At 32.0% G+C, this 7,819-nt stretch overlaps 1 pseudogene; it reads left to right on the top strand.

Moving 5' to 3' along the window:
• The first annotated feature begins 1,037 nt into the window (after window positions 1–1,037).
• On the top strand, window positions 1,038–3,170 carry LOC125869836 (uncharacterized; annotated as a pseudogene).
• Window positions 3,171–7,819: the final 4,649 nt, after the last annotated feature.

The following is a 7,819-nucleotide window of genomic DNA, read 5'->3' as shown; positions in this document are numbered from 1 at the left end:
TCTTTCTCGCTGTATCTCCATAAATCTCTGTTTTCTAGTTGAATACACATTGGATATACACTTCTAGATCATATTATAGCATGAAGTAGGTCTATATTGACTAACATTGGCCAATGTTGAGACCTTAGGGGTAGTTAAAATTATGGTAGCATTTACTTATTTCAACAACATCCCTATTCTGAAAATGTCATGTACAACATGAAAAGTATCTCTATCCACTACAATACATGAAGCATCTTAAAGAATAAACAACCAAAACCATCAGACTGTTGAGCCATTGTTAAAGGTTGTCACTTACAAAGTCCTCGAGTTTTTTCACTCTTTGACCCATTAGCCACTTCCTTTTTAATTATGCTACTATTGTGGCTTACTTTCTTTTCAAGCAGAAGAAATATTATGTTACTATTGAATCACATAACATAGAGACTAGAGATAACTAACAAAAACTTCATCTATTATCTCTCCTGATCATGATGTATTTGTCCTTGCCCAACCTTGATTAATAAACGTGTACGGTCATTACCTGGTCAAATCCATGTGGCTTTACTTCTCTATAATATAATTGAACTATGATCTCCTAAAATTTATGCTAAGTTCAATTTCTTCTCCAGCAAGATCGGATTGCGAGGATTCTATTATAGTAGTTTATGTTCCTTCACATCATGCTTCAGGCCACTCGCTTGTGTCGCTACTTTACTCTTAACGCTATTTCAAACACTATACAATAGTGATGTGAGTAAGCTATAGGTTTTAAACAAACAACTTGTGGTTGTTATTTATTTGAAATTTTGATTTCTGTTCCTAAAATTTCTAGGTTATTACCTATTAGGTGATCTATACTTTGATGCGTTGTTTTCCCTTGTTCAAGATATTTTGATGGTGTTTTTTCTATTTTAGGAGAAGTTTGACAGTGATAACATAAATGATCAAAGAGATAATGTTTTGCAACATATGAGAAAGCTTTGGAATAACTGGAGAGGTCATTGCACAAGAATGTAAAATCTAAATCATTGCACGAGGTTCTTAAAGATGTGCCAATGGGAGTAGACAAGAGTGATTGGGAATGGTTGGTCAAGGAACATTTTTTATCTCAGAAATTTAAGGTAAGACTTCATAAAGTTATTAACAAATATCATTTTATTTCTAGTCAGATATGATTAGTTTTTTGGAATAATTTATACCATGTACAAATTGAGTCTTCATTTCGATTAAAAAATTTGATGTCTTCTATCCACAAGATCTACCAAAGAAATTGCAATGGTGTTTTTTTGTGCTTCTGTTCTCTTTTACCCTCTTCCCACTGAGCTTAAAGTACACATTAAATATAGAATCATTAAACAGGATTGTGATAATTTCAGTTGTTGTGTTGTTAATGCAGGACGCAAGTACAAGAAACTCAGTCAATAGGTCTAAGTTGCGTATGCCTCATCCTACGGGTAGCAGGCCTATTAGAGAGATTGTTTACGAAATGATAAATAAATTGTGCAACCTTATAAAGAATCCTCTCCTATTTCTATAAAATATCTTATTTTTTAATCGTGAAGGGAGGCAAAGATGGTAATCCACCAAACATGGCAACTATTTTTTTTGAGACACGTAAGAAGGGAAATGAGCTTGTCGGACCTGAAATCGTTGAAAAATATGTATGTTTATATCAATTTTAATTTCACTTAACATCCTTACTCTTATTTAGTGCATTGCATTATTTTAAATATTCTTATGTTTTATAGGCTGAAATTCACGAGCTTGTACAATCTGAACCATCTCTTACTAATATTGAGGTAGTGGAAAGGTGCTTTGGACCTCAATGCAAAAGTCACGTAGTTGGATTTGGTGGTGGAATAACAACTAAGGAGTTAAAAGGCGGTACCACCTCAAAGGCTGCATTGTGGGAAGAGCTGAAAACAACTCGGAAAGAAAAGGAATCACTACAAAAACGCATGGATATTCTAGAGAGTAAATATGAACACCTTGAAAATATAGTGATTCGTCAGTCTTCATCAGTTCCATCAATTCCATCAGGTTAGTAAACATACTATTAGTTATTATTACATGATGTGTATTGTGTGTGAATGAAGTGACGTTGCTTCTCATTGATAAGAGCTTTGTTATTGCAGTTGTGCTATGAGTTACCTGTTTTCCTTTAGTGCATTGCGTTATCTTAAATATTCTGTATATTCTGGCATTCTCACTCTAGCATTTCTATATATAACTAAAATCAATATCACTTTAGTTATAATATCCACAAAGCTAAAAGATTGATTTTATGTTCATTTTTGTATATACCAATGAGATTGTTATAACATCTTCATATGTAAAAGTAGGTATCAATATGGTTATTGTTCTATATATATGTTGTTGGTAGAAAATCAAGATCTCTCCTCTGATTAAGTCCTTGTATGACTTTGTCCTCTATAATATCATTGTTAATATAATTTGCCCTTTATTATTGTAGTATTAGTAGTTAATCTCAAACATCACACACTTCTACATTACCCTTTCTCTGTTGCCCTGCAACTTTAAATATATTTGATCATGTTTGTGTCATTCTCCACTGTAGTAATTAGTTGTTTAAGTTTTTCTAACTTCCTACTTGTCATCCAGCTGCAAGCTTGTTTCATCTATTCCACTTGCATTTTCCATTTCAACAACTTATCTATGTTTTCTTTCCTTCAACTTTCAGTACTAGTACTAGGACTAGGATTTCTGGTCTTCTTTATTTGATAGTAGTATATTTACATTCTCTTTGTTGAAGCACTTTAATGTGTGTTGTGTTCATGTCTGTCCACTTTAATATCTCTCTTTCCTTCCATTAATCTGGAAAGAGGCCCAGGTTTTGTGAAAGAGGTGGGGTATGAGGAAGCATCCACTTCAATAAATATTTAAATGAGGAAGCACCAACCACCCTCTGTATGAGATGTTAATGTGAAAGTAATACAACTCTTGCTGGCTGCCAGTGGAGATCCTCAATGTAAAAGGTTGGGTAGAGAAATTATCTAGAATTCATGAACTAGAACTGTAAATATGTTTCTAGTTGTATACATCAGAAAATAGATCAGGAACTATTCAAGAGAATTAATCCTTAAGTTCAAACTTTTTTCCATTACTAATTAATTTACTTCAAATTGTTGTTTTGACAGATGAAGATTTTGAAGATTAAAGAACAAGATCATGTGAAAGATAATGTGGACCGAGCAGCAAAGAATATTATATTTTTATTGTTGGTGCAAAGACGTTTTCTGTAGTTATTCTTAATGTCATTTTCTTAATTTCTAGTATTTTATAGATGTTGATGTTGAACGTGTATGCTTTTTTTTTTAGATATTGTGTCGAACATATAAGTTTTTAGTAATTAAATCAATATGTTCTTTAATTTATTATTAACAATATAATTTTATATCAAATTTTCAATTAGATGTGAAAAGAGTTTATATGAACTGATCATATTAGTTCTTTTTAGAAATGATGGAAAAGATAACAACTACAAATTAAATGTAATAATTTAAATCGTAATTTGTGACAGGAAATTTGATTGTTAAAAAGTATTGTAATCAACGACAGGAATTTTGGCCGCTAAAATTAGTTATAACGCCCCTAATTTGTTGTTTTACTTGAAGGTTCTAACGACTAAATGCCCATCAATGAAGGGGAATTTGGTCGCTGTAAGCACGTGTAACGACCAAATTAATTGGTGTCGTTAAATAATATTTAACGACCGGACATGCAATCCAGTCGTTAACCTTTAACGACGGAGCTTTTAACGACCGATGAAGACCAATTTTTGACCGGTCGTTATAGACCTTTAACGATCGGATATGGACTTATAGCGACGGTATTTCCTTTCGCTAAAGGTCATTTTTCTTGTAGTGTCGACATGGAGGCAAGTACCATGATCCTTATATAATAATATGGAGGCGAGTACCCGTGTCATGGGATATTGGGACAAGAGGCAAGTACCCATGATCCCATAAGTTGAACATGGAGGCGAGAACCCATGATCCTTCATGTAAGACAAGTGGAGACTACCCATAAGCCTTTATAGGAAGGCAATATACGATACCCCATGTATATAAAAGATAAGCTTAAAATGTTCTGATAGGTGATAAACTTGGATTGTTGCTTGAGATTGCCTTCTATGATGAGTAAGACTAGTAGAAGATTACCCATGTCTTTCCTAAGTATGCTTTGAGGTTACTTCAAGAAGTATTCATTTTATGTTAATATATTATCTATTATATGCATTGATTAGGCTTAGGACTTATATTGTCTAACTCTTATGTTTATGTTTACGTTTATGTTTATGTTTATGCAAGCGATCATGTCCTCAAAATATTCGAGAATTTTGCCAGCATATCTCTTATGTTCTTTCATTTTATGTTTTAATCATTATTGTATGGGCTGTGTCCCAAGAATATTTGTATTAAATGGTTTTGAGATAAATGTATGAGACCTCCTCTTCATTTTATAAACACTTTGATTGTGTTGAAAATGTTTTACTCTTACTGAATTTCTATTATCTTGACTATAAAAGCTAAGTGGCTTATATGAAGCCTTTAAGAGTCTTTTATGCCATGCTACGTCTAGGGTGACCCCTGAGTCATGACAACTTATTTATTAACAGCATCCCATTCTTTCCTATCCTTTGGCACTTGAGTGGTTCCATCTCCATTCTTCATGGGTATGGTTGTATCGTCCAACATGACTCCTCATATGTATGGATTTTCTCCTATTAAGTAATCCATCATGTGGTTCTTCCACCATTCATAATACTTTCTATGGAACAGTGGTGGTCGAGATTGAGACACTCTTTGTGGTATAGATGGTGCAACCATTGATCCTTTTCAAGATACTAGTTTCATGGCACATGCGTTGCACGTGTGCATTGTATATGTAGTATACAATGCTGTAAAATAGAATTAATATTACTAAATTAAAGCTTTTTAGTAAATAATTATAATTGAAAGAACATAGGACAAATGTTTTTAACTAATTAATACAAATTGTCATAGAGTTACTTGTATTTTGAGATCAAAATGACCATATTTCATTGAAACAATTCAAAATACATTCAAAGTTTAAATGTGGGTAAAAAGTGACATTTCTTTAGTAGTATTTTTACTTCTCAATTTAGTAAGCAAATCTAACCAACAAAGTTTTTTTTAAAATATCAATACAAAATATGTCACCAATATCCTTTCCTCTTGAGGTTATGAACATAAATGATGGACACCATTTAAGTAAAAATTTTCCCTTAAATATTCATATTTGAAATGTAGTATGTGCATGACACTAACAAGGATTACCATAAATATTTCAATATTTTATCTTTATACACAATCTATCTTTTATAAAATATTATTACTTAATTAATATTTGAGTAAGACTATCATAGAGAGGTAATTTTACAACAACAAAAAAAGGTACTTTTTTGTTATAACGAATGATGGTTAAATAGAGGTTTGAGTGTAGGTCAAATATTTAGCATGACCAATTCTTTATTTATATTTATATATATATATATATATATATTTCAGTAGCATAATTTAATTATAATGTATGAACAACATCACCTTTGGTGAATTTTATTTTCATTTCTTTAAGTTTCAACCTTATCTTTGTAGAATCGTAGTCTTCTCCTTGTTTATGCCGCATATATATCATATAGTTGTTGTCTACTGAAAGAATCCACTATCTTAGAGGAGATATCGTGATATAAAATACTAAATCTTTTTAATAATAAAAGTTAATAGAAGAATAAAATTCAGTATTATTTATAGAATTTTTAATTTGATTTAACATTAATTTATGATCAATCACTATTTTCTTATCTATTTTTATATAGCTAGCAAGGAGTCTATCTTGTGACATAACATTTTCTCAAATTAAAATGAACACAAAATAAGAAGAAATCCATACCAAAAAAATTGCATACTTAATATAAACATAAAAAAGGTTTAAAAATATATGTAACAATACATAACCAACGAAGAAGGAAGACCAAAATATATGTTCATACTATATTCACTTTAGTGTTCTATTTGATTAAAAATCAGTTGCCACCAAAACTTTACTTGATCCGTCCATTTTTATGTATATATCTATTAAATAAAATTATTATCATGACTATATTATCATATTATAAGTAAAAGTTAAAATCCATTTTTGAAATAATGAATTTAAAATCCAAACTAATAATTCAATGGACTATGTTGATGCCCGTTGTTTTAGCAAAATTAGAAAGAAACTCCTCCATGAGGGTAAGAGAATAAAAAATAAAAAAACAAAGAAGAAATATCTTACCCAAATCATGTGGCTTTTTTCATATTTATTTATTATTATTGTCTTTCCCATAACTTTTCATCACTGTTAATGTAACACTCCAGAAAAGAATTTTGAACTAAGACTCGAACCGTTCTTCTTAGTGAGTAACATTTTGTCAAGGAATTAAAAATTTCTTAAGTGTTAAGATCAATAGATGTAGCACCTTGCGTTCCAAAAAGAATTAAATTGGAAATAGCAAAATCTAAAATTCTGCAAGTTCAGCTAAGTATTAGTTTTGGATCGACTTCAAATGACCATACCTTCTAGATCAAGATGATTTAGGTGTGATACCAGATACCGTAGGGAATATATCTGAATTATCTTTCCAACGCCACCAAGTTTGCTCAGTTTCGATATCGTATGAGGGAGATATGTCCATTCGAAGTAGGGTTGTCTAGATAAGGAAAGTCAAAACCGAATTTTAGAGGGGTATTTTGATCTTTTTCTTACCCAATAAGATTTAATTCGTTTTTAGTGATATTTTAGGGGTCTAATCTGATTAGATTTTCAGTATTATAATCCTAGTTTACGCCTAGGGATTTAGTTGAGAGTTCAAGAAGAGAAAAGAAGAAGAGAGAAGAGGAGAAAAGAGAAATGATTGAAGTGTTCGTTGATATTCTTGAGAGTTGTTGCGGATTGTCTCCATCGGTTTGATCCCTAAGAGGTATTAAGTTTCCATAGTGTTGGGTTTGTTCACCCACACGCCAAACATATTATTTTCAGCAAAGTTTCATTCTCAAAAAGTTGAAGGATTTAAGTTCTTGATAGGTGTTCTTCATGATCGTTCTTAATCTTGTTTTGTTAGGGTTTTGATTATTTCTTGAGATGAAAGTGATTTTTTGAGTGGATTAGTGTGCACTTATTTTGGGTAATTGAATCTAAAGAAAACTTGAGAAAACAAATCGATAAAAAGCGATTTAAGGTCAGAAAACGAGAGGAAAAATTCGTCAGTTTTGCCTAGGGTAATGCTGGCACGACGCGCCTCCATTGCGCCAAGGAGGCTGGGGCGACGTGCCAGCAGTGTGCCAGAAACGAACCCCAGCAAATTGGGGCCTGGTGCGGCGTTCCAGGGACGCGACCGGATTAGCGTTTTTCACCAGTTTTTCGTCGCTTAGCCTATTTAAGTTATTCTAAAGTGTCCTAACACATTCCGTTGATTCTAGATAGTCTAAATGACTTCTAAACACCTAGAAATCATCCATGAACATGAATCATAACCTTGGATTCATAATTCAAATTCAAGATAGAGTTAAGAGTTAAGTTTTGAGAGCTCATTCGGACATTTCGAGAAAGTCCCTTTGAGACTTTTTAAGGAGTCTTCTACAATTTCTAGTAACGTATTTCAAGACCCAAGTAAGTGAGCATGAGAATGAGGAGAATGTATTCATGAGTCTACTTTATTATACAAGATCCTTCATACTATGTAGCATAACTCTTGAATTCATAATTCACATTCAAGAGAGAGTTAATAGTAGAGTTCAAGAAAGCCTTTGAGTTC

The sequence above is a fragment of the Solanum stenotomum genome, chromosome 7 (genome assembly GCF_019186545.1).
Source record: "Solanum stenotomum isolate F172 chromosome 7, ASM1918654v1, whole genome shotgun sequence".
NCBI classification, from domain to species: Eukaryota; Viridiplantae; Streptophyta; class Magnoliopsida; order Solanales; family Solanaceae; genus Solanum; species Solanum stenotomum.
This window is presented reverse-complemented; position numbering and strand designations above follow the sequence as displayed.